We start from the raw sequence: 26,034 nt of genomic DNA on the forward strand, positions 1-26,034 counted from the left end.
TTAAATGTTATGTATAGAAGGTATTTAAATCATTTCTTATTTTTAACAAAAATGTTTATTATTACATTTTATAAAACTACAGTAAGCATTTATTAATTATATTGCATTATATTAAATTATATTACTTGGGGCTATACGAAGGCTAGACCCCTTTGTTTTTAATTGTTGTATGAGTTTGTTCTTTCTCACCTTTATTTTAGTTTATTTTCAGTTAGCAGTGGTGCTCAGGTGCAGGGGAGCCTGTTCTCTGATTGCAAGGGCTGCTGGACCCCAGTAAAATTTTTCTTTGGCCAATCACTTTCATGCCTGATGTGCTACTTTTCATGAGAACCAGACCCCCGGCCACACCCCCTTCCAGAGTGGAGGGCTATTTTAAAACTGCTACTGCGCCTGCACCCCAGTTGCGCCTTGCGCCAGTCCCTCTGGCCTGATAAGGCCAGACTTTGCCCCTAGTCAGTTCACTCGAAGCGAGTTACTTCATCTCGACAAGGGTAGGTTGACTAGTTGTACCCTCATAAACCATGTTTTAGCAGGGCCCGGTATGATGTTAAACTGTCACACCTGTGGCCGTAACACAGCCTTAGAAATGAAGCCGGTTTTGAATCATGAATCTGTACGCGGCAATACCTCTCAATGCAGGGCCCCTACGCATCGGGTATCAGGCGTGCTCGATAATGCCTGTTCTTTAGTAAAACACAGCATCCAAGTTTGTCCATTTATGGACACAAATTTGATTTACCTTTTATCACAGACACGTGGGCAAATGCAGCCTGCACTCCTGACCTGACATTTGCGTTACCCCAGGGCTGCTCCATCATTAGGATAGGGGATGCAAGCGAGGGGGTGGCTTAGCTATAATTCATAGATCTAATCTGGATGCTAAATCCAGTCCAATTTGCACCCAATACTGTGAAGCAATTTCCTTTACTTTATTGCTATTGTGCACCCAATCCTTTAACAGTATGCTAGTTTACTGCCCTCCTGGTCTGAGACAACCATTTATACAGAAAATCGGTGGACTTCCAGAATCCCATCTCCTAGCTTCAGACTTCACCATGCTTGGTGATTTTAACTTTCATTTAGAGGATCCCCAGGATTCAGATACTTCAGCCTTCTTCCATACCCTAGGGAGACATGATCTTACACAAAAGGTCATTACCGCCACCCATCAGGCGGGTCACACCCTGGGTGGGATTTTTACCAGTAATATTTTTTTGGATACTGTTAAAGTTACCCCTCTGGCTTGGTCAGATCATAGCGCGATCTCTTACAACTTTTCCCAAAATAGCACTGGCCCAAACCTTAGGGTCACAGGCCTTTCCATTTATGCCCCTGCCTGGCGTAACATCCAGACTGTCCCTTTTGCCAGAGCTCTGAGTGACACCATTGGCACACTCACTGATGACCCAGAGCAGGCAGCTGTCCGATATACCTCTTGACTTCCCACCGCTGTTGATTAGGTTGCACCAGCTTAAAATGCTAGTTATAAACGCAACAGCAGATCAGCCCCCTGGTTTTCTACTGAGCTCAGAGCACTCAAACCAAACTGTCATAGACAGGAGAGGCGCTGGAGGATGGAGTATGATCCTGTGGAAAAATCCAAATACAAACTTTGCCCAGCCAAGTACAAGGCACTCATTGTAAAGGAAAAGGCCATCTACTTTAGTAGATGAATTCTAGAGCCTAACAATTCCTCTAGGGAACTCTTTCAGATGGTTACCACACTCTCTAAGATCTCTAAGATCTCTCCTCCCACAGCCTACCCTATGACTCAATCTTTCTGTAATTCCCTATCCTCCTTTTTTAGAAACAAGGTGGAATATATATATAACAGCTTTTCTTCCAACCCACCTTTCCCTGAAACTGAGAGTCAGGTCTCTTCGACGTCTAAAGACTTTATTAAATTCCCGCATTCCTTTATGGAGGGGGTCTCTAAGCTTATCCGCTCAGCATCGTCTGGCTCCCTTTTCAATCCCTGCCCCCTTAAAGTGGTCAAGCTGGTCCCTGAGATTGTGGACGCTCATATGACCACCAATTTTGAGCAGATGCCCCAGCTTGGGAGCTTTCCCTTAATCTGGAAGAAGGCCTCGATGCTTCTCCTGCTGAAAAAGAGCTCCTTAGACCCTGTGGAACCACAAAACTACCGCCTGATCTCATGCTTACCACTGTCTGCCAAAATAGTGCAGAAAATCATGAACGTACAACTCAGAGAATTCATACGAGACAATAACCTTATAGATGCCACTCAATTCGGCTTCCGTGAAAACAGCCCTACTTAATGCCACTGTGGAGCTGCAAATGCTTCTGGACCAAGACAAGAGTGCAGTGCTCCTGAAATGCTGAAAAATATATTTTTATATATTCCTATTCATCTGCAGATGACCTTGCTCACTGCACTGGAGTTGGCCAAATTGGACTATTGTAATAGTATTTATCTCAATGCCCAACAATACATCCTAAACAAACTTTAAACAGTTCAGAAAGCTGCAACTATCCTTCTTTTAAAGCTCCCTAAATATCACCCAGTGTCCGATTCAATTAAAGAACTCCACTGGCCGCCGATCTGACAAAGAATCACATTCAAATCGCTGTGCATCACCTATAAAGCCTTGCATGGCCCTGGTCCGGAATTTCTATGGAACAAAGTCATATGGTATTCCGCAGGCAGAACTCTACGGTCCACCAACGCCAATCTGGTTTCAGTCTCCACGTTTAGGCATGCTACCTGGGGCGGCATGAGCTTTGCTGTAGGTGGCTCTAGGGCCTGGAAAGCTCTGACACTGGCTATCAAGAATGCTCCCAATTTGTTACAGTTCCGTAAACAGTTAAAGACATGGCTCTTTAGATCTGCCTAGACTTCTGCTCTCTCTTCTCATTTTTTAGCACTAAGGCACTGCTGAGTATTTGCTGCACTTCAGAAAACCCCCTTAACAAGCACAACATAACATAACAGAACATAATATAAACTGAGTATACATAAAGTTATATGCATATATATAAATATCTTTATATTAATATCTATATATATATATATATATATATATATATATATATATATATATATATATATATATATATGTGTGTGTGTGTGTTGGACTTTTTTGCTTGTGCAGGGTCATCCCCAATGTTTTTGCCTCCTGCCTCCTATCTTTTCTGACCTGTTGCTGTTGGCTTTTGAACTCTGAGCACTTTCCCACTGCTAACCGGTGCTAAAGTGCATATGCTCTCTGTGTAAATTGTATGGTTGATTGGTTTATCTATGATTGGCATATTTGATTTACTAGTAAGTCCCTAGTAAGGTGCACTAGAGGTGCCAGGGCCTGTAAATCAAATGCTACTAGTGGGCCTGCAGCAATGGTTATGCCACCCACATAAGTAGCTCTGTAATCATGGCTTAGACCTCCCACTGCAGTGTCTGTGTGTGCAGTTTTAACTGTAAATTCGACTTGGCAAGTGAACCCACTTGCCAGGCCTAAACCTTCCCTTTTCTTACATGTAAGGCACCCCTAAGGTAGGCCCTAGGTAGCCCCAAGGGCAGGGTGCAGTGTATGGTTAAGATAGGATTTATAGTAATGTGTTTTATATGCCCTGACAGTGAAATATTGCTAAATTCGTTTTTCACTGTTGCAAGGCCTGTCCCTCTCATAGGTTAACATGGGGGCTGCCTTTAAATCTGATTAAAGTGTAGATTCCCTTTGGGAGCGGATGGGCATATGGTGTTTGGGGTCTCTGAGCTCACAATTTAAAAATACATCTTTTAGTAAAGTTGATTTTAAGATTGTGTGTTTGAAAATGTCACTTTTAGAAAGTGAGCACTTTCTTGCTTATACCATTTCTGTGACTCTGCCTGTTTGTGGATTCCCTGTCTGGGTCAGTTTGACAGTTGGGCTGGTTGCACCTTACACTAGACAGTGACACAAAGGGAGCTGGGGTGTAGTCTGCATATCCTGATGAGCCATCTGTGCTAGGAGGGAGGGGAGGAGTGGTCACTCACACCTGAAAGGGCTGTGCCTGTCCTCACACAATGCAGTCTCCGACCCCCTGGTGAGTGCCTGGGGCCTGGCCTGGGCAAGCAGGATTTCACATTCAAGAGAGACTTTACTTTGAAGTAGGCCTACTTCAAAGGAGAAATTCGGTATAAGAAGGGCACCCAAACCCACAGACTTTAGAACACTTCTGGAAACAAGAGGAACCTCTGCCTGGAGAAGAGCTGAAGAGCTGAGGAAGAAGAGCTGCCCTGCCTGTGACTGTGCTTTGTGGAGCTATCCTGCAGTTGCTGCTTCTGCCAGAGTAAGAGGGCAAAGACTGGAATTTGTGTTCCTTCCATCATGTGAAGAAATCTCCAAGGGCTTGATGTAGAGCTTGCTTCCTGTTGTTTGAAGTCTCAGGGACAGCAAAGACTTCTCTCTGCCAGCACCTGGAGTCTCTGGAGAGACTCCTGCTCTGACAATTGGTGCCCTATCCAGTCCCTGGGCCCTTGAAAGGAAAGCTGGTGAAAATCCAAGGAAATCGACTTCGGACCAATGCCGCTGATGAATACGGTGACGCCGCCTGCACCCGACTCCGTTATCTTCCCTGGAACCCGACGACCTTCGCAGGTCCAACATCGCTGCAGCCCTGCTGAAGTCCGCGACTCCGTGGAAGTTGCTCCACCACGTCGTGACCGACGCCGCTCGAAATGCGCGGATTCAACATTTTGCACAGACGCCGCGATCCCCGACTTCGCGCATCAGCTCGTTTTCATTTCTTTACCAAGGTACTGTACCCGGTGGGTCTACGCGACTCCTTGTCCGGCGCCGCTGGTGTCAGATTGTTGGAAACGACTCCGTTACAACGCCGTGTTAACACCTCATCGAAGCATTTATTGTTTCTAAGCGCTATTTTTTAGATTCATCTTTAAAAATTCATAACTTGACTTGTGCATGTCGGATTTTTGTCGTTTTGGTCTTGTTTTGTTTACATAAATATTTCCTATTTTTCTAAACTGGTGTTGTGTCATTTTGTAGTGTTTTCATTGAGTTATTCTGTGTGTTGGTACAAATACTTTACACCTAGCACTCTGAAGTTAAGTCTACTGCTCTGCCAAGCTACCAAGGGGGTAAGCAGGGGTTATCTGAGGGTGATTCTCTTTTACCCTGACTAGAGTGAGGGTCCTCGCTTGAACAGGGGGTAACCTGACTGTCAACCAAAGACCCCATTTCTAACAATATATATATATATATATATATGTATATATATATATATATATATATATATACACAAAATAACCTTCCACATGTTTCAAGAAAGGAAAGGCCGGAACTCCAGACTCATTTATCCAATTGATTGATTCTTTATCCATTATCGGCTGTATTATTTCGGCTGACGCGTTTCAACCATTGCAGTCTTACTCATAGCCCTAAATTTTATAACAAAGCCCCACTGCCTTTAGAAACTATATCCTGCAATTCAATAGACATGAAAAAAATACTATCCGCATTTCCTCCTGTCAATAAATCAAATGTCTTATTTTATCATACCATATCAATCAGAATATCACCCTTTCTCTAACAAAAGAAATGTAACATTTTAAATGTCATATTTTTAGTTTTGTTACATTTATGAAATTATATATTCTAAAGTAAACCACCATTTAATGCCCAGTGGCAGAGAATATAAGTTTATGTATATTAATGTACCCATTTTGTTTTTCTTTGGAGCAAATTAAGCATACAAATTATATTTTCCGGTGACATCATTCTTACCCTATTTCAAACACAGTAAATTGATGGTATAATATCAATTTTTGATCAGCCTCATACGAAAATAAAAAGATAATACTAGAGCGGTGCAGGTGCAAGCATAATAATACAGCAATGCCTATGTCGCCAAACCAAAATATTAAACAAAGAACCCACATTGCAATGGCCATATATCAATTGTCAATATTCCGCCATTAATGGCAACCAAACTCCAAATTACATCCATATTGACGCTTTTAACCCAGTGGTAGTAGTCTGCAACCAGCAGGAACTTTGGTGAATATATATATATATATATATATATATATATATATATATATATATATATATATATAATATATATATTTTTTTTTTCTAAACAAACACAATTATTATATTTATTTATCATTAGATCCTTAGGGGTGTTATTTTAAGTCCCTGCATCAGTTTTGTTTCTATGGGAATGTGCTGCATTTCCAACCACTCCCCATTCCTCACATGCAACATCCTCATACTTTAATGTACAGGGGATTTCTTTCTCCCACGGATCATTTCTTTGTGTATCGTTCTTACACGAGCTCTTGTGGGTCAGTCTCTACGTTCTGTCATCAGAATGTGCTACAAAGACAAACGGTAAGTGTTGCTGCAGATCATGACAAATGGTATTGGAATTCCATCCTGATACTAATGAGCTCATGCATCTGTCTAGTGAACCAAGTCTACCTTTAGTCCATCCATCATGCATAGGTTGTGAACCAGTGACTCCCAGGTAAAACCTATTGTATGTTTGAGAGATTATCATAGGATTTTAGGGGTATATTGGTGCATCGGTCTCGATACGCCACTTTTCTTGCGTCCCCCTACGCCCCCCCTACAACACCATGTATGCGCCATATTTACAATATGGCGCACCATGGCGGTCATTACCACAACAGCGTCAACATTTTTGGCGCTGTTCTTTGCTGCTTTGCTGAACTAGCGCCAATATTTTTAGCGCTAGTGCAGCAAAGTTCAGGGAGGTCCATAAAAGTTCAGGGAGGTCCATAGGCCAATACAGGAGTGTCACTTTAACGCCTGTCTTGGGCAGGCATTAAAAGTTACGGAAAAAATGGCGTAGTAAAATTTTGTAAATTTCACTGTGCCATTTTTCCAGGCCTCCCTGTGTGGGAAGGCCTCCCTTGCATACATTATATCTGGTGCAGGCATAATGTGGCCCAAGGGGTCACAAAGTGGCCCAATGCAGACATTGTGCCACTTTGTTAATATGGCGCTGTAGAATGGCCTACTTAGCGCCACCTAAGCAGAATTTTTTTTATGCTGAGGCAGCGTTAAGAGGTGCTTGTAAATCTGCCCCTTAGTTCGCACAACTTTGCGTTCAAGCCTACCAAAAAACACAATTGGTACAAAGTTCCAGAATCCGCAAGGTGAAGCGGAGAACCTACAGTTTCCCAATCCTTTACTGACTCCGCATCAACCGCAGAGCAAAACTGAATGTCTAGAGGATCGGGCACGCATTGGACTTTCTGGAGAAAATAACCTGTGTGTCTGAGGGAGCCTGTTCTTCCATATCAATATGACAACCTCTCAAAATGTTCCTATTTTTCCTTTATTGTATTATTTTGAAACTCAAATAAATAGTAAGTCAGTTTTCTGAAAATCTTGCATGTATCTGGCCCTCCTGGACCAATGCTGGATACGCCTGCATCGTATAACCAGTCTAATCAGGGACTGGGGTAGAATGCGTTGTTGGCCCCTTTTCTGAATACAAGGTTGGAGACCAATCACCCCTTGGTTATGTAACCGTACAGATTCCATGTAAAATCTTTGAGCCTCAACAGTACACCTGTCACCCGAATTTCTGTTGCCAGTTATTTCTGATAATCCTGCAGTCACAACTTAAAGCAAGCACAGTCTTCACCACTGCCTGATGCAAACACATTTGACTATTTCCAGCACTGACTTAGGCATGGTCCATCTAGGGCAGCAACAGAGAATGGAGGCCTGTGCCCCACGAATGCCTGCAAAACAATATGAACTTGCCATGGTTCGACCGTATGCCCCCATCCAGTCTAGAATGGACTACTGTGGTGCCCTATTGATTGGGAATCCTGAGCATCTTATTCAAACACTGCAGTTTTATTGGCTGTCAGTAAACAAGAGATGCTGTTTTAAGGTTCTATGCCTCTGTCATAAGGCTTTTTACAGCACTGGCTGGAAAACATGCATGGCATCTCTTTTTTTCCCTGCACAAACCCTATGGAATCTAAGTTCCAAATATGTATCATTGATTAAAAAGTTTCAGAAAGTCCAGAAAGGTAGGCTGTTCATTAGCGGTGGTAATAGCCAAGGTCTAGAACTATCTCTGCTCCCAATCAAATCTTTTCACTTTTGTTAAACAGCTCAATTATTTTCTGTTTACATACTATTTAAACTTTGGCTGATCTGCCCCTCTTTTCACTTCCCCTCTCCTTTTAATTAAGATGATAGAAGTTGTTTGTTACCCCCAAGCCTGGGAAACTTCTTTCTGAAGTAGCTCTTTGCGGTTTAAAAATGGTCTCAATCAGTCAGTCACCGAATCAGGTGTGTTCACATGATCTTACAGGGGAGAGCAAATTTTACACTGTGGGAAACAATGTGAGCAGGAAAGCCCTGTCCCGTGGGGGGGTTACAGCTCTTGTGTGGCTGCGGTGCAGAGATTATATCCACGGGGAAGATTGTTAGAGGCAGGACTGCAAACTCCCCAGGACATCAGTGGAAGCCTTGGAAGCTTTTTTTGTGGGGGAGAGAGTGGATAGAATTAATCTTGGGTCTGCCCCCACTCCCGGTCCCCTCATAAATGGTGAGAGTTATGGCTTAAGGGTATACCCCCCTCAGTTCCCCCTCTTTCACGGTGAGATTTTATGTCAAGCAGTCTGTTGCAATGTGGCTTACAAAGAACATAAACAGTGCTCAATTTGACTCAGTGGTTGCCAGAGGTGGGGCACTGGCACTTATTTTTTAGGGCTGGCACTTATTTTTCTGCATCAGGCTATTACTGGGAGCAAAAGACACATATGTGAAAGACGGAGCAAAGAGACGGAAAAGTTTCAGAAAGGGAGAAAGCAGAAAGCTGAAAGAGTGAGCAGAAGGGGACGGGAGTGGTAGTAAATAGATTAAAGAGGCCCGAGGTGGCTTTAGGAGTATGCTGCCTCAGTATGCTTTGCTTGCATATTTAAATGCAGCATCCACATGTTTCAGAGGAGTGCTTTGGGCACAGACACATTTTTATTTACAAATTAACTACTGAACATAGAGGAACTTGAAGCCTGCCCATTGCTTACCATTAGCTGACTTTCCTGTCATTCTCATTTGCCTGCTTCTTATTCATGTTCCAGCTTGTCAATCTTGCGTTTGTTATGCCCCTCTGTCATCCCCCCATGGAGCATTGGCTCTTAACTATCTCTTGGATTGGCTGGCATATCAGCTTTCTCTGCTTGCTAAAAAAAGCAATATATTTTAGGTCCAGCATAATGGTACGACCTCCTGTATACTTTTTACTTCTTCTGTGGGCTTAAAGCCATTTCATTTGTTCATGTCTGTGTCATTTAAAAATCCAAGCTTGCTAGTGGACAACCTACTTTTTTCCCTTTGGGAGCAGGCACCAACTACTGTATAATTATGCTTTGTTGTGTTTATCTGTTCTTTGAAGGACTTGTGTTTTTTTGGTTTCCTGCTCGTGGGACTGTTTGCTTGTGTTCAGATTTGGCGGCATAGCTGCTTTGCATCTTATTATTTTCTCAGTGCTCAGAGCTCTGACTTTCTTTAAAGAGGGTTCTAATTCTTATGGTAAGGTGTGTGATTTTGGAGGCAGAGCACTTTTTATTTTTTCAGCACTGCACCCGCCTCACGGCGCTGTGCTTCATGTTTCAGCTGCGCGCCTAACTTTTATCTGCCTGGATTTATTTTTCATTTTCTTCAGGGAGCTGGACCTTGCTGTCCTGTGCATGCTCTGTTTTCTCCACAAGTCTTTTCACGTAATCAGACCCCCACCTCACTCCCTGTAAAATAGGGGCTGCTGCTCTTTTAGCCGTGCGCCTAACTTTTATCTACACTGCAAAAGGAAGGGAAAAATTAGCCTACAAGTAAGTGGAAACATTTGTCTTTCAGCTTGTTTCATTTCTGTACGCTGGCAGTAGTTTGTCTTCTCTTTCCATGCTTGTTTTGGTCATCGGCCGGTATGTAAAGCCTGGGGCCGGGAGCCCACGCGCATGTGGCTCCTGTTTACATTCGCCTGTTTATTTTCATGCTGGGCAGAGGCTAAAAGCTGCTAAGAGGTATGGATCCCAACGTGTGGCCCGACCCCAGCCACAAGCTGCTGATTTGAGTGTCAGTGAGGCTAGTCCTGACCGAGTTGCATTGATTCAGTGACAGTCACTTTTAGCAAGATTTATCCTTCAGTGATGCATTCAGGAGTTTAGTGAGGTTAGAGGTCATTTGTTGAAAGTCTGCTTTCCGGGGAAGATTAAAGCTTATCAACCCCAGATCTTGCTGTTAATTTAATAAATGTTTCCCCAATTTTTTACATGAATGTCTAATATAAAACGTGCTTCCTATGGAGAAGTTGGTCTCAGCATCCATGGTGGCAGTTCTGTATTACCTCGTACAGCCCTGTATATACTGCCTCCAGTTGAAAGTTTCTCACATGATGTCCTGAAGTCACTCCTGTAACATGTGATAATGAACTGGTAGATACGTTCATCCCATATTTAGACTAAAAAATAAATCTGTTTTTAGCGCCCTGTAGGTTTTCAAATTTCTCCAGCTGTCTTTTTATTCAGTCGACAACATTCTGGCTAGAATGGTAGTTCCGGTAGGCACAACTTGTGAGTCAGCTTGGCAAGATGTATATTTTAATCAGATTTCCTAAATACCTCTAGTTGGTAAAATGAAATGATGCATCCGTCATGACTCTGCTTCCTGAGGGAGTGGTTGCCCAGCTCCTGAATTACAGAAAGCAGACTCCTTATCTTGAATCGGAGTGTTAGTTCCTAAATATGGGCTCTGCGATAGGAAGCCCAGTGTCTCCCTGTGTAGCCGGTCATCAAAAGCACCTGAGCATTCGTAGGCTCGATGGTGATGCATCTTATCGGAATAATGAGGGCTTGTATCTGCCAGTTTTCGTGAGTAGTCTGGAACGATGGTAGGAAGATGAGGAAATTGGGTAAATGGACTTCAGTGAGCTACATACAATACTAATGGAGCAGTAATGGAGCTCTGGACTCATGTTAACTTAAACTATCTGGTCACAATGACTTGTGTCGTACTGGCTGGAGAACAGACTGTCGAGCCAGCTTTTTTTTTTATTAACCTCTATTATTTCCATCTATTGTGCTATTGAGCAGAATGTGCATAATGCATTTATTTCACATGACTGTGATTACATGACCATGTTTCTTCCTAATGCTATTTTTCTTGTGGTTCCCTCTAAGGGCTGTTTTCAGCATTACAGTCAAATGACAAAAGTTTATTTCTGATAAAGGTTTCTATTGGGCTTACGTGATTTATATGTTTTATTATTCTCATCTTATTGCAATTATGATCATGATTCAGGCCAGCTTAACATCCTTTTTACACTATGACTGTTGGCACCCTCTTGATATGTTTGGGTGACTCTTCTAGTTTATTTCTCTTGTTTCTCCTCCGTGGCTTTTTTGAATCTGTTTTTTGGGGAATTGTGTTAGCCAGCCAGCAACTCTGATATGGAGGTGGTGAAAGTGGTATTCTATTGTAATTAACGTGACACATTTAAATTAGGATGCAAAATGGCAACATTTACATTTTTTGCTGCAGATAGAGGAAGAAAGTAAGTGGAAGTGCTTTAGTTTTATTCAGGACCACTGGAATGTTGTGGCAGGAAAGGACCCAAATGCTTGATTCTTTTGTGATAATCACTTCAGGAGAGTATATATGCTTTCAAGTTAAATCCACTGTGTACTTCTTCCCCCCTGCACTTGTGTTGCTCTCTGCTAACCAAGTGCTCCTCACTGGCTTTCTTTTGCACTCGCTGTCGTGTTTCTCCACATTGCCTCCCCGCCATGCCCCCTGTGTAGCTTCCCCCACCCATGCCCTCCTTCCCTACCTCTGTTGTTCTTTGCCCCACCCGGACCCTCTGTGTTGCTTTCCCCAACCCCCTTGTAGCTTCCCTGTCCCTCCCACCCTTCTGTGTGTTGCTTTTGCCTCCCACCATCTCCTCCTCATGTTGGTTTACTCTTTACTCCCACCCTTCCCTTTCCAAGTCGGACCAGTAGCTAAAAATGAAAAAAAAAACATGTTATTTTGTAGGTGTGGTGCACACACTTACAAAATAACATGGACAACCGCACCAAATGCGTTTTTTGTTTTAAATGTTAACCATGCTGCACAGCAACAGACAGACTGCAGTATACTAAAAACAACCATTTCCAATGCAATGGGTCTTGTGTTTGCTCGAGTAAGAGCTATTTGCGTTGTAAATTCCGAACCAGACATTTCATGCACATAAATTGAAAATAAAAAGTAAAACAGAAGCTCGCTCGCAGTCACGTATTATCGGCAAAAATGAAATTATCCATGTAACAGGGTCGATGTGATGCAAAGCGCTCGACTACTACCCAGCGTAAACGTGCTGTATAGGAAAAAATAGAAAAAAGTATTGCCAGAAACCATACGGAAAACATTACACCTCGTATGTTTTCAGTAGTTGGTCGGTGCTTTCGAGGAGGGCTAAACACCGGAAAAGGCATGACGTGTGCATGCCTTCCACTTATGAAAGCAAGCAAATTTTAAAAGGCAAGCCCACAAACCAATCAAACTCATGGGCGTGCGGTGGGCGTGGTTGCAAGCCCATAGAGAGATTACAGCAGGGACAGAGCGCTTTGCGCTCGACCCTAACAATTGGCGAAGCCAATAATTCACAAAGGCGAGATCTACTGACTTTCTGAATGCTTGTTTTAAAAGTTGGCAACTGTAACAATGCCAGCTGCACATGCACGTTTGGTCTACAGCACTGCGCCTCAGTTGTATCAAGAATACTGATGTGTCCTGCAGGAGAACTGAAATCCGAGGTCTGATAAGTAACAGATGGAGAAGGATAGCGGAGTAGAGAATTTGATCTTCTCAAGAAGGCAGAACAAATTTACATCAAAACTCCAGGTCCTTTTTTAGATCGTCTAATCGCACATCTCGCTCAGTGCTGTTCTTTCGTCTCTGTGCGTGTTCTCTATTGTCTGGTTAGTTGAACGTCTGCGGATGAGAGGGAGAAGCGGTACCCACTGGGACAAGAGATTTCTAGCTGAGGCGGTCGCTCCTCCTCCCCTGCAGCGTCCTGGTGTGTCCTATCCGCATAGCGTCGAAGCAGTACACAGTGTGTCCCAGATCTCTCTCGCGTTTAATCAGTCTGTCCTCATAAAATAGCTGTTTCTTGTGTTCCTCTCCCAGAGGTAAGTGTCAGCCACGTCCAAGACTTCATTTGTTCTGAATTGATTCTAGCTACGTATGCCAAAGCAATGCAAGCCCGTCTTACCGGTCCTCGTGCCGCGGGTGAACCCTTTGAAGATGAGAGCCCTGACCTGATTGGCCATCTTTCTCGGTGACACCCACCCGACAATTAGGGCATGCAACAACTATGTGCATTCAGAGACATCCCATACACACCACAATGTGCTAGATCCGTCTTAAATTCCTACAAATTGGCAAACATCTCGGGGAGAGGCTCCCCACGTTACCAGAGGCCCTGACCTCTACCCCCTGCCCAGCACATTCAGTCATCCTCTCCTGGTGGGCCCGAGTGGAGAAAATATGCTCTGAGAAGAAAAGCCTAAAACGAGCAAGCCTCCCAAAAGAGAGTACATGGGGAATTGTGAAAGAGGGAGCACACAGTAAAGGAACTGAAAGAAAGTGCAAGACACTAGGATGGACAAAAAGACAGGCAGAATGTGTAAAAGATAGACAAAGAAAGACAAAGGAATAAATCTGGTGCATGGTTGTCCAGTATACACAATGGAGTCACAGGATCTGGGGAAAAAGAGATGATACAGAGCAAAACAAGCATTGGCAAACCCAATAGAAACCCTTCCAGCTTTATTAATGATGTCTGCTGATGTTGCTCATCATTGCAAAAAAATATTTTAGCTGATGCTGAACAGTATCCGTGAAACAAAAAAACATACAGCAATGATGTAAATGTGTGAATACAACACCACGCATGTGTACGTCTATAACATGCGCTACTGCTGCCTCGGAGTGATGATGAATGAGTATGCATGCATTACTATACATGCGTTGTGATGCAGCAGCCATTCCTTTTATTTAAAATTTAATTTAATTAAGATGTTAGATGCCAATCATGGAGCAGTAAAATAAAATATAAAGAGTGTGTAAAAGTGTATTTAGGAAATGGAGCAGTCTAGTAGCAAACTGCAGCTGCCCGGCCTCCCTAAAGTGAAAAGGGCTGGAGGAGCGGGAGCAATGGAGGAGTAGGGGTGTGCGGGATAAAGTCAACATGGGGAGCAGGGAGAGGTGGGGGAGATATAGAGCTGGTAATAAAAAAACGATGTGTGGTAAGAAACAGATAATTTAGGGGTGGGTGAGCAATATGGAGAGCGTGGGGTCAGCGATGTGAAGTGGAAGACCGCTCCCAGTCAAGAAGGAGGGGAGAGTAAGCAACGCATGCACTGAATGTAAGCAGTAGAAGTGGCAGGGGCGGCTCCTCCTTTATAGCGGAGGAGCGTTGCCCCACTTTAATTCCCACCCCAGAAATACCCGAGAGAAGAAAAATAATGTAGGTAATTCATTACCATTTCAATTTCCATCAACCCGTCCTGAACCGTGTCAGGACAGGGTGGGGCCTGGTGAGTGGCAGCAGTGGAGAGCTGCCTGCCTGTGCACTAGTTTACAGTGCGCATGTCCCTTTGGCCAGTTATCCTGCGCCGGCCAGCCTGACATGCGCATTACAAACCTCTCAACCCAGCTGTCTTAGACAGGTGGGTTGAGAGCCTGCAGAAGCCTCCAGTGTCCCGAGGAGCACCAAGAGAGGCCGCTCCCTCCAATCCTCCAATCCTGGCACTGCTCTCATGCTGGTTAGCAGCTTCAGAACTGGTTAAGTGAGTTAGCTGGGGCCATGGACGTGACCTCAAGAGAAGAAGAGGAGGATCAGAGCGAAGAGGACATGTTGGTACAAATTGGTATTGTACATAATGGGTCGTTCAGAGCAAACAACAGACAGCTAAAATAGTCAGCAGCCAAGACCAAAAAATGAAAGAAAGCAACAGAGATGAAAACAAAGGAAGAAGAGGGTGCTGTGGCCGTGGAGACGGTATTCTGAGAGGCAGAGCATAAAGAGAAGGACAGGGAGAAGGAAAGATGGATTAAGAAATAAAACACGAGTATAAAAGTGAATTAAAGCCCAGAGGAGGAAAGTCACAATGAATAAAATTTTATGAAGAAAAAATATTTCATGAAAAACTATGGATTTTTACATTGACAGGGTACTAGGAATGAGTATTTAAAAAAAAGCACTAATACAACGAATATTCAAATCTGTAAGACGGCCACTGCCATCTTTTAGATATTTCAATACACACATATCATGCCTGTATTTTGATTTTAGGCGGTGTTCCGCTAAAAGGATGTGTCACATATAATCAACCTTTTCAATCCCAAAGGTAGAAAAACGTAACAAACTATCTTAATCCATACCACATAAACAGGGCTAGGAAGGGGATCAAAGTCACTCAACTTGAACAACACATAAACAAAACCTTAATCAAATCAGATAATGAGTGTTTATTATCAGAAACAAGTAGCTCAACCAAACTCCATGGCTGATGGTACTTGCTTCTTTCCAGCTTCAAGGCAAAGCAACAAGGAACCTTCCTCATCACAGATTTAGCCAGGGGCGGCTCTCCCATAATAGTAGAGGAGTGTCGCCCCCCTGCTCAGTCAGGTAGTGACAAATTTGGCACTGCCTGTCTGAGCCATGGGAGTTTGTTTAGGGCAAGGCGGGGCAATGACAGGGAGATGGAGTGGTGGGCACTTGCAAGTGCGCATGTCAGTTTGGCAGGCCGTCTTAGGCCGGCCAAACTGACATGCGCACTTACATTTCTCCAATCCAGCTGTGTTACACAGACTGGTTGGAGAAATGGGACAGGCTTGCTGTACCTGAGCGAGCATCAAACCAGCCCGCTCAGGCCAGTCTAGATGCTGCTCTCATGCTTGCTTTAGCATGAGAGCAGCATCTGGCTTGGGAGCCTGGGCTTTATGCCCTGGAGCCAGAAAGAGAGGAGCGTCATGAAGGCGGCTTGCAGCTGGAGAGTCGGAAAGGTACGTTTTAAAAAATATATATATTTTTAACACACCCTCGCCCGCCACCCTTTATTAGCAGCAGCGGCACCTGGACGTAGCACTGTTAACTAGGATTAATCTGTAGATCCATTTTTGTATGAGTCGACATGTACTTCCACAAAGTATGTTACTGTTCCAGTTAATAAAAGAATTTACAATGCATAAAAACACAAAGGATCCGGATGCAAAACAATTATTGCTATTCGAAAAATTACTACTCTGATGCTTACCCTGCGGTAACATCTAAGACAAGATTAGTCGCAAACCTATAACTTCTATAGGTGTTAGTCACAACCAATAATCAAAACATCAGAATAAGAGCTGAGTGGGTAAAATTACTATTGGGGTGGGCGAAATTGGAGGAATTTGATTCTGCAGAATTCCATAACCGGGCAGAGAGGGCATATTGAGCTACTTTTTTATCCCAAAATACACCCTCATGTCCAAAAATGGATGTGACAATGCATTTTACGCTACGAAAACAGCATAGCCAAACGCCACTCGGTGCCCTCACATACTCTGCAGTGATTACTATGGAGTATGTAAGGAAGCCGCTGATAGGTGGTATGCAGTGGTTTCTAAACTTTAGAAAGCACTGCATATCACTCTGCAGTGCTTATCCCTCGGCACGCTTACATACTCTGCAGGGGTGAGCACTGCAGCGATTTTACAATAGGGCGGGAAGAGGGAGCAGTCCATCTATGTTTAAAAACACTGCAAAGTAGGTAAGAGTGCCGAGGGATGGGCACTGCAGTGGTTGGTTGTTTCTAAAAAGGGCTGCAAGAGGCAGCAGTCCTTCTATGTTTAAAAGCCACTGCAGATTTAACTTTCATCTGCAGTGATTTTTAAACATAGAGGGACTGCTTTCTCTTCCAGGCCTCTTAGAAACAAACAAATTACTGCAGTTTAATTCTGCCCTCTGGGCAGCAGCATTTAAAAGTACAAGAGTAATGCAGAGTTACCAAATTCCTCTGATCCCGCTGGCAGAATTAATTTTTCCACCAAGGCCTAATTATTACTATATGCTTGAGTTTACAAATGCTTATAAAATGTTGAAGATATGCATATTTGTGTGTGTGCATATCTTATGTGTGTATGTATATATACCATGTATCTATGCGTAACGATAAAAGAAAGAAACTAGGCTATTATATATTATTTTTCATTTTCTGAGCTATTATAAAACCCGGAAAAATAAAAACATTTATTTTCATTTTCTGAGCTATTATAAAACACGGAAAAATAGAAAAATGAATCCTAAAAAGGTTAAAAAAAAGACATAATCTGCCCTGTTCAGTTTCTCTCCATATAAAAAACTATGAAGAATGTCTTGTTATACAATCAAAAGGCTGGTCTCCAAAGTGGTACAGGCCATGTACAAGGCGATGGCATCACTGAAGAGTGAGTGTCCTAGTGTGTCAGTGCATGTAGGTGTGCTAAACAATGCAGGATTGTCCTTTGTCCAACAATTGAACTCAAAATTGAATTGTTTTGCATTGTATATTTTTCACAACAACCTCAGGATGTGTGTTTCTGACAATCATAAAAATGAAAGGACGTGATTGCAAGAGAAATTACAAAAGGCAAAAACCACATGATGTGGGTGTTCTGCCACAGAGAACAGAGTGCTTTCTATCTGCTTTATCAATGAAATTCAAATTAATGGGACTAAACAGTGGGCTAATTTTTGAGTTACCATGGGACTTTATTTATTTTCAAAGTTTGCAGTTCCCAACTCAACTGTGTTACTGTCTCATTTGAGCCTACCATTGTTGCAAGAGATGTAAATCTTCTTTTAAAAGTTTGAGAGCATAAGAAATAATGGTTGAGAGTAAGCATCTTGGTTTTTAGTGTGCTGTAAAACATGTATCGATAACTTTATACGTGTCTTACATTATTTCCATGTCATTCTCTGATTTTTCTGAAGCTTCTCTTTCAGAATATACTTGCTCCTCTTTTATAGCAGCCTTTATTAGGGTATACATTATTTACATGGTGTGGCCCCCGAATAAATCACTTAAAACAATGTTGTCACTAAGCGTTGACAGGTGTTCCTTCACATCATTTAAAATGATATAAAACAGCTATTTTAGGCATAACATGCCAACACTGTATGTGGTTACAGTCACGAGGGAATATATGTTATATCGAGGGTCTGGTGTTTTTGCTTATACACCACCAGCTTTAGAATGACATCTGTTCATAAACCCATTGATATCTATTGGCCATGGGGCTATTCCTTCTGAGTTTTACACAGTTCAATTATATGTTCCATTCCTCAGCATTTCTGTTAATTCTCTCTCAGTGATGTTTTCTTTATGTTCCCAACTTTAAAAGTGTGTCAGATTAATTTTTGCAATTGGACGTGTCTTTAAATGTAGAAAGGACACAAGGCACGTGTGTTGTCTGATGTACTGTCGTGTGTGGAAATGTCATTTCTCTGTGAATCATGCATGCCTTGAACAGGGTATCAGTGTCCTTAACGTGTCAACATTTGATTCCTCGCACACTTTTTTCATTTATTTTTTCTTGCCAATATCTTTAACCTTGTTCTCCAAGTGAATCAATAAACTGTGTAGAATAAATAAATCTGTGATCAGATTGTTGTTCAATTTCTCTTGCTTTAGAAAGTGATAAAGACAGATGGGTCAGACCTGTCGTCACTATTAAATAAGGCAATGTTTTCTGGAAACTTGTTGAATTATTTATTGGTGGGGCCCAACAATGTTCCTATTGTGTATACTTATATATTCTCAGGGCTGCTTAATCGATTAATGTAATGGTGTTGTGTCTGTAATGATGGAAAATAAGTTGCTCCTGATGATTTGTTGCATTTAATTAGGGATTTTCATTGTCTATGGAGGCATAGGAGCTGAGGCCATTTATTAATGTTTAACAGCGTTAGAAATGGGGTCTTTAATTGGCAGTGGTTTGCACCCTGTCCAAGCAGGGACCCTCACTCTAGTCAGGGCAAGGGATTCACACAGCTAAGATAACCCCTGCTGACCCCCTTGGTAGCTTGGCTCAAGCAGTCAGTCTTATCTCAGAGGCAATGTGTAAGGTCTTTGTGGACCCACACAGTAACACAGTGAAAACACTACAAATTATAGCACTTAGAAACACAATAACTCTAACTGAGGCTATCATGACGTCTTGACGGAGTAATTCCAAACAATCCATGGACCCCATGTTCAGTACCTCTGGTAAATGATGAGGAAACAAAGAAGTTGCACTGAGTTAGGGAAGTGAGGCGTTGCTGGAACCAGTGCGGTGTTGATTCCTTACTGCCACTGGGGAGGTGAGGTGCCGGTTCCTTACTGCTATGAAGGGGAGGGGAGGTGTCGGTTCCTTACAGTTGCAGGGGAGGTGATGTGGCATTGATTGTGAGGCATCAGTTCCTTACGACAAGGCGGGGTCAATGGATCCAGCAGGTGAAGGTGCAAGACGTCGACTTTGCGGTGTCACGATCACACCGCCAGGCCACAGGTACAGCGGTGGCATCGGGTACCAAGGACGTCAGTGACACGCCGCTCTGGACTCACTCTCTGGTGGGACTTCGGTGACCCTGCGGCGGCATAGTGCCTGCTGCGTCAGTCACGGTTGTTGCAGTCAGCAGGGACCATGGCTACGGTGCAGGCAGCAGCATGGAGTTGGTCAGAGGCGCCAGTTCCAAAGTCGCTCTGCAGTTGCTGTGTCTGGTTTTGTCTTGGTTGCACCAGAACTTACTTCCAAGGGCCCATGAACTGGATTTTCAGTCAGAACTCTCAGCAAGGAATCCCAAGTGCTGGCAAATGAAGTCTTTGATGCCCCTGAGACCTCTTAACCAGTGGCTAGCTCAGTCCAAGCCCTTAGAGAAACCTGGAAAGCACGATGTTGCTTTGCTGGCCTGTTGCTTGCTGCTTCACTCCCAGGACAGAAGCAGCAGGCAACAGGCCAGCATAGCAAAGCAACAGGCAGAGTAGCAGCCTCTCCTACAGCATCCAGCTCTTCTTCCTGGCAGAATGTCCTCAGTCCAGAAGGATTCTAACTCCGTGGTGTTGGATGTCCAGTACTTATACCTACTTCTGTCCTTGAAATAGGCACACTTCAAAGAGAAGTCTTTGTAGATTCCCTTTGATAGTCTAACAAATTATTGTCACTTCTGCTGTGCAGTCCAGAGGCACTACTGCCCAAATCCTCTGTCACAGAAGTATCCGTAGATTGTAGGACTTGCTATTTTGCTAAACCGGATACTTTCCTTTTCTTAAGATGCTCGCTTGGATTCAAACTTTTATCTTCCTTCTTTATGTTAATTTCTACTCAGACCTGGGTTCACGTTTCTGTTTGACATACTTCTACTTTCTGTGATACCCAGTCTGCCTACTCCTTCTGTCCTTTTACTCTCCCCAGATTTCCGTAAAGAACTGGAAAAACAGAATACTGGTACTGGTCCAGCTTTCTAATTTTATCACAGTCCCTCAAGTTATATCCAACCTTACTAGACTCCTTCATTGGAAGGGACCAGGTTCTGTGTTCCTTGTTTCACTTTCTGCGCTTTCTTAGCCTCCGGTGCAGCTTTCTCTTTTCCGAGCCCTCATTTTTATTTTTTCCTTTGTCTTATTATGGTCAACAGAACTGTAAGCTTACGAACTAGGCTTAGGAAGTTCTCCTTCGCAATCTTGAATGGAATCTGCTGACAACCAGTGGCACACGGCCAGAAGTGGGGCTTCTCCCCAAATGTTACTCAGAACTATAATGGAAACTACCTTTTGGTCCCTGAGTCAAGAGCAAGTACATTTTGTAACACCTTTGGTAAAACAGTGAGCAAGGGTGTGCAAAGCGTTGTTGCTTAAATACTTGCACATATTGTTCCCCAACTAGTACGCTCTTCTACAGGTGGTACCGGGCCAAGTGGAACACACATAGTTAACATCCTATTTCTCTACCCAAGTATTGTGTGAGGGTAGACCACTTCTAGGTAGCTTGTTTTAGAGCACGCTAAAAAGGAATCTTGTCTAATTTTGTGTGTGCTTTGCTAAACTGGCATTAACAGTCAGTGGACTAATGGCCCGCACCAAAGGATGTGCGCTCATTCATGTTTCTTTCTCTGAACTGCACCCTCAGGGCAGCATTGGCAGAGCAGACACTGGAATATCAAAAGTACTATTATAACTCCAGTCCTAGAATTTTTGAGGTAAAAGCAACTTTCCGACAAATATTCCAAAAGCCCTATCTAGTATTCCAACTCCTGTCCTGGAATATTATGGGGAAAGTTATAAATTCCCCTAGTTTTTTTTAGGAACGATTTAGAAGTAGTAATTTTGAATGGCAGAAAGTGCTGGCCTGAGGGTGCAACTAAAGGCAGAGAAAAAGGAACATCAAAATGTGCCTGTTGTGCAGGGCTGGGCAAAATAATCCTGTACCAGTCGATAGTGGACCGTATTGTGCAAGACACTCATAGATAGCTACCATCTGGTTCAGTTAATATAGTAATTCTGCAGTTGTCAAGTTCACTGTGTCAGAATATGGTGTATGTAAGCCAGAAATGGCCAAGTAGCCTCTTCTTTGCTCATGGGACCTTGTCTTCCATTCTGAACTACATGAGGTAGTTGACCACCAAACCTTGCTAGATATTCTTAATATTTGATTGGACTTCTATTTCACAAAAGAGTTCACAATAATACAGGAATTATATGACAATTTCCTGTGGCGGATTCACAGCATCAAACTCTGTCCATGGACAAATATTTGAAAAGGATATGCTGCATGTGTATGTACAATGAATGGGTCCCTACCAAAAATTAATTTAACTGGTGTCACAAAGTTTACCCCTATCGGAAGAGGTGATAGCCCCATTATAAAACAGATTCAAAACATGAGACTCAAAACTGAAATCAGTATAGGCAATAACCTATCATACCTCAATCGCCTGTCACGCTCACGACCACTCACAGGTCTCATTTTTTCAGAAAGACTGCTCTTGCAGGAATTGACAGAATTTGGGGTAACCTTACCTGCAGCTCAAGGGAACCAGATCCTGCTCTGCATTGGGTTCCTCGGGGGAGTTCCTTCAGTAAGCTCCCTCATGAAATTCAGCTTCTTTGGAAGTCGGAGAAAGGTGGGCCGATATTCACCAGCAGCTTCATGGCCTTCCCTGTGGAGGAGGGATATTATTTGCCTGATGGTCTGTAAAAGCCTTTTAAAAGAATTAAATCCACTCCAGGTTTTTATGGTCTACCTTGTAATTTCAAGATGGAGGTTGCTAGTCCTGTGGTCTTCCCCAAATGTTTTGCTTTCCTCCTCCATTTTTTTCTGATCTTGTTTTTGCTGGCCTTAGGACTCTTTATCACTGCTAACCAGTGCTAAAGTACCTGTGCCCACTCCTTAAAACATGGCAACACTGGCTTATCCCCAGTTGGCATATTTATTTAACTTATAAGTCCATAGTAAAGTGGTACTACGGATACCCAAGGCCTGTAAATTAAATTCTACTAGTGGGCCTGCAACACTGATTATGCCACCCACTTCAGTAGCTCTCTATACATGTCTCAGGCCTGCCATTGTGGCCTAGGTGTACAGTTTTAAACTGACATTTCAATGTGTCAAAATAACCGTTTGCCAGGCCCAAATTTTCCTTTTTATTACATCTGTCACCCCTAGGGTAGGCGCCATACAGCCCACAGGTTAGGGTGCAATGTATTTAAAAAGTAGGACATGTACTTTTGGGTTTTGCGAGTCCTACTGTTTTTCACTATTGTAAGACCTGCCTCTCCTATTGGATAACATTGGAGTTACCTTATTACATTTAATAAGTGATAACGTCCAAATGGGAACAAAGAACCAATTCATGTCTGGTGTCTTTGGAAATGTAATGAAAAGTCCTATCTTATGGTAAAGTCAGAATTTAAGTTGCACATCTGAAAATGACACTTTTAGAAAGTTGGCATTTTCCTGCCTTAGCAATATAGTGCCTGCAGCTTGTCTCTGGGTCACATGACTGGGTGTAGTGGGCAGTTGGCATTTGTATTTTCCTCCTAGAGGCATACCTGGATGAGCCATCACTGGCAGGATGGGACGGCAGAGTTAGCACAGCCTCATTTACATATGAACACGCTATGTTCTGTGTTCACACAAAAGCTTGTAGTTAGTCTTGAGCCAGGGAAGGCAGAAAGCCTGTGCATTTCAAACGGAATCCTCTAGAAGCTTCTGCCACTTCAAAGAATGCACCTGGCATATATATTGGACCTCAGACAAAAACTCTACGCTACACTTCTAGAACTATGGACTTTGCTAGGAAGAAGGACAGCTATGCTGCTGAAAGGACTGCCACTCTGCTGGACTACTGCTCTGAAGGACTGCTTCCCTGCTGTGCTGACCTGCTCTGCTGCTATGCTAATCTGCAGCCCTGCTGCCCTCTTGCCTGGGTCTGAAAAACTGGACCTACATCTCTGAATCCAAGGCCCCAGAGTGACTCCAAGGGCTAGTTGGCTGCCCTACTGATCAGAAGCCTCAGGGACACAGCAGGCTTCCAACAACCTTGAAGTTTGAACCCGGCTCTGCCATCTTTGAGTCCTGCCCTCCCAAGTGGTGTCACCCCAGTCCTGGACCATTATAAGGGGGCTTGAAGGTGCTCTACCAGCCCACCGGTGGTTCCCATTGGGAGCGTCACAAAGCGAAGCTCCCTCAAAGCCTCACCGCACAGCTGCCAACCACATCAGCATCAATGTTGAGTGACAGCAAGCCCTGCTAAGCCTTGCTGCATAGCTGCCAACTCTTTCGGAACCAATGCCAAATTATGAAAAGCCACACCAAACTTTGCCACACAGCTCACCCGAATAAATGCAAAGCATCACCGCACAGCTTACTCGGAACCAACACTGGATGACGTGTAGCCTCACAAAGGAATGCTACATAGATCGCGCACAAGAATTTAAGGTACTTGTTTAGTGGGCCTCACTTACTCCCTGTAGCCTGTAGCCATGACTTTGTCCCATTCTGGCGTGACCAGATAACCACATTTGGAACTTTATGCTTCTTGTCACTATTTTTATTAAAATCTTAAAAACTACATATCTCTGGTTTTACTGGTTGGATTCTTGTCATTTTTGTCTTGTTCTATTTATTGAAAATTACTTTATTTTTCCACTCTGGTGTTGGAATCGTATTTGTGGTGTTTTTCACTTTATTACTTGTTGAAGGGTTGCACACACTCTTTACTTACACATTACCTCTGAGTTAAGCCTGCCTGCTCTGTGCTAAGCTACCAACATCTGTGCCAAAGATTGGGCACAGGTTAATTTAGGATTTGCTTGTGACTTCACACTGACAAGAGTTGTGTTTGCTGCTTGAGAAGGGTTCAGTTCATCGTTCCTGTTGCCTAAACCATGTTTTCTGTATCCTTCCATGAACTCGCTTTCTGTTACCAGGCCTTTAAATATTGTTCCTATAGTGTCACATTTGCTGTGCATTCACTTACCGAGGTCAAATGTCAGGCACAGTCTTCAAAAGGAGCTTATTTACTTTTCTTTCTTTGACTTTAAGGTGAGGGAATTTATTTGATAATCTTGCTAGATACTGGGGTCAGGAAAGAGCTTTTTTTTTAGGACATGACAACATTTAAATGAACTGTGTAAGTATTTCAGAATATATCGGAATTATGAACCCTCAAATAAAGCACAGTTTTTATTATTTTTAAAGTGAATTGGAAACAAATACTTTAATATGATCAAAATTAATAATTAAACTAGGTGATGCAATTTCCACACATTTTCGTCCGTGCACTGTATAATTTTATTAGTGTAACTATATGTCTGTGAAAATGTAATGGTCATTTCAATTGAAAATGTGTTGTCTGTAATGAATACTCCACTCTACACCGCACCACTCCACTTTACACAACTCCACGCCACTGTATTCTGCACCACTCCACTGCACTCTACGCCTCTTCACACTACCCCTCCATACTCTACCCTGTACCACTCTACTCTATGCCAATTTACTCTTCACCACTCTCCTCTACACCATGGCACTCTACAACACTGTACTATACACCACTGAGATGTATGCCAATATACTCTACACAAATGCAGTTTACTCTGTAACACTCAACCCTATGCCCCTGCACTCTATGCCTATCCACTGTACGTCATTCTAACCTACTCTGCACCACTGCACTCTATGTAACTGCACTCTACACCATTTTTCTCTATGCCATTACACTCTATGCCATTCTACTTAACTACACTCAACCCTGCACCATCCATTCTATGCCCCTTCACTCTACTCTACACCACTGCACTGTACACCACTCTAATCCATGCTGCACCACTCCATTCTATGCCACTCTACTCTTAACCACTGCACTCTATGCCAATGCTCTCTACACAACTGCACTCTGTCACTAGACTCTACACTACTGCACTCTACTCTGCATTACTGTACTCTACACCACCATTCTCTATGCCACTCTAGTCTACTATACACCACTGAATTCTCCGCCACTTTACTCTGCACTACTCCCTTCTATACCATACCACTCTATGCCACTGCACTTTATGGCACCATGCTCTACTCTGCACCACTTTATGCTCCTCCATTCAGCACCACTCTATGCCATTGCACTCTATAACACTCAACTCTAAACCTGCACCACTGCCCTCGGCATTCACTCAGCTCTATGCTACTCCACTCTGTGCCACTCTACTCTATGCCACTCCACTCTATGCCACTCCACTCTGCACCACTGCACTATACTATGCATTACTCGAATCTATGCTACTGCATTCTATGACTCTGCATGTATGCCTCTGAATTCAATTCCACTGCACTCTACTCCAATGCACCATACACAAGTCCACTCTACTCCATACCACTCAGTGTATGCCACTCTATGTGACTCTACACAATGCCACTTCAATTCATGACACTCTCTGCCTCTCCACTCTACACCACTCTACTCCACTCTTCACATTCCAGT

The sequence above is a fragment of the Pleurodeles waltl genome, chromosome 6 (genome assembly GCF_031143425.1).
Source record: "Pleurodeles waltl isolate 20211129_DDA chromosome 6, aPleWal1.hap1.20221129, whole genome shotgun sequence".
In the NCBI taxonomy this organism is placed as follows: domain Eukaryota; kingdom Metazoa; phylum Chordata; class Amphibia; order Caudata; family Salamandridae; genus Pleurodeles; species Pleurodeles waltl.